The sequence below is a fragment of the Sesamum indicum genome, linkage group LG1 (assembly GCF_000512975.1).
Source record: "Sesamum indicum cultivar Zhongzhi No. 13 linkage group LG1, S_indicum_v1.0, whole genome shotgun sequence".
NCBI lineage: Eukaryota > Viridiplantae > Streptophyta > Magnoliopsida > Lamiales > Pedaliaceae > Sesamum > Sesamum indicum.
The window spans coordinates 12242402-12244571 of record NC_026145.1 but is presented as its reverse complement, the minus strand read 5'-3'; the positions used below and the strand labels follow the sequence as shown (position 1 = coordinate 12244571).

The window sequence follows — 2170 nt, the reverse complement described above, 5'->3', positions numbered from 1 at the left end:
ATAATTCCCTCCAAGTTAATTGAGCCAAAGCTTAATGTTGCTTTAAAGTACTTGTCCATATTTGGGCGCTACTCAACTCATGAAGTTACTACAGAGACTTCACTGATTTTGCATACCTTGCTCGAAGAATGCAAATCTAATGAGTGAGAAAATATTCATTTCAAGGTGTCAACAAGCACATGAAAGGAGAAAACCTCAAAGCCTCAGTAACTGGTATTGCACGACAGCTGGTATATATTTTTAGTGAAGGGTGTCATGGCATAGGACAAAATTGGCAGGCTGTTACGAGAGTCCCCTTATGCTTCTGGTTGTTTGTCCAAGAGGTTACTGGATCTCAAGGTAGGACTATTTTGAATAGAATCCTCTCATCTACCACAGCACCTTATTCACACCATTTTGTTATATTTAAACATTGGGTGCGGTGTATGTGGATCTCCTTGTGCAGGCGACTGGTTTTAGTTCCAGAAGAAAACACATGCAAAACTAGGGTATAAGACATCTCCAACATATTCAATCAAATAATCAGGTAGAGATTCTGTTGAAGGTTTGCACCCTGAAAGCTCTATTATATGCCAGAAAAACAGTTCTCTCCATCCTCAAACATCAGTTCTCGAAACAGCCCAAAGGATACTGCACTCGGAGATGGTACATAAGCTTCATTAATTAGTTATTTTCCTCCCAGTATGTTATTCGTTCACCCTTGTGCAATTTTGCTTGATAGTAGTCTTAACTTGGCTTCTTGCAGTTTTATCATTTTCCGGGTCAAGGGATATAACTTAAGCACGGTATCCACTTTCATGAAGAAAAAATTGTGGACCAAAGGGGAAATAGCCATTTCCATATTCCATACCAGATGTTCTGTGGAGAATCTGACTTTTCACTTTCAACAAGACAGAGTACATGATGACATTGGATATCGTGCTGAATTTGTGAGTTGTGAGGGTAATTTGTGTGAAAATTCTAAGCTTCCAACATCTCTTATATGTCGACTCAATCCACTTTAGAGGAAACGTTTCACATCAAAGAGTTCAATTGTGTCGGAGTTGCACATATTTCGAACATATTTGTATATCTTGATTGTAGAAGTGCAGAGTAAAACGGGCTAGAATTGCTTCCTGTATGAGAAAATCACGTGTGTGAACCTTCTTATACAGGGCTTTCAATACAGGGTGGGTTTCCTATCCTCCTGTGCTGCTGCTTAGAAGCTGGAGAATGAGACTGTAAGCTGTCTTCCCAAGCAGTTGTGCCCCCGTGTCACGGGCGGACTCTCTTGTCACGCAGCGGAATATATTTTTCGCCCGTGCGGCGTCTCAGGTTTCACCCAACCTTCGACCAGCCTTCGCACATCTCAGAGTTTACCGACTGTTCGTCGCGTGTCTTCGACACTGAAGCTCGCTAGCACGACATCTGAACGCATCCCTGCGCGGCACCGCGTGCCTTTGCGCTCGCCTATCCAAAATGTCCATGTTCGCCGAGGCTCTCGGCACGCACGCCTTAGCGTCTCTTAGCGGCCGGCCCCGACTAGCTAGTCTGCCGCCATGCGTCTCGTCCACAATCTCGGAACCCGCCGACGCATCCCTCGATGGCAAGGAGCATCCTCGCTCCGCCTCGGCATTACGGCGCTCCGCATGCGCCCGCAACGTCCGTCTCATGTCCAACGCACACTCGGGGCATCCTTGGCGCACGCCTTCGTCGTGGCCGTCTTTTATGCCTCGCCCGAGTAGGACTGCACCTTAAGTCCGAGGCCCATGTGATATGCCGACATCCTGCCTTAATCCCGCATGGCATGCCCGACATGCCTTCTTGCCTTTCGGCGTGGCTACATAACTTGCCCACAGTGCGGCGTCGCCCCACGACCGCTCATCTTAGCCAACGGACCCCCATGGACGGCTAGAACCCGATAGCGCGTGCCATGAGTTGGATCACGAGGTCTTGGAGTGCTTGCCTCGATCACCCATTCGCACGAGAGGTGTTGCCCCAAATATCTCGCAGCCCGCGGAGCAACCTTGCACGTCACACGGAACCTCTCGGCCGCATTTGTGCCCAACGTAGGCCGTCCTGGCCCTACGCTGCCCGTCCGGTTCCCATGCCTTTCGGGGACTCTAAACACTCCTTTAAGATGCCTAGAGCCGGCCCTTGGAGGCCCCCAACATGCCCCCAAGAGATGCTC

The 2170-nt window shown here is 48.9% G+C and overlaps 1 protein-coding gene across 1 annotated transcript in view; it reads left to right on the top strand.

Moving 5' to 3' along the window:
- LOC105164364 (pentatricopeptide repeat-containing protein At1g52620) overlaps positions 1–519 on the top strand; it is a gene marked incomplete in the record, with an annotated part of 2911 nt that extends 2392 nt beyond the window's left edge. The window contains 2 exon segments of the mRNA XM_020694457.1: positions 1–339; positions 446–519.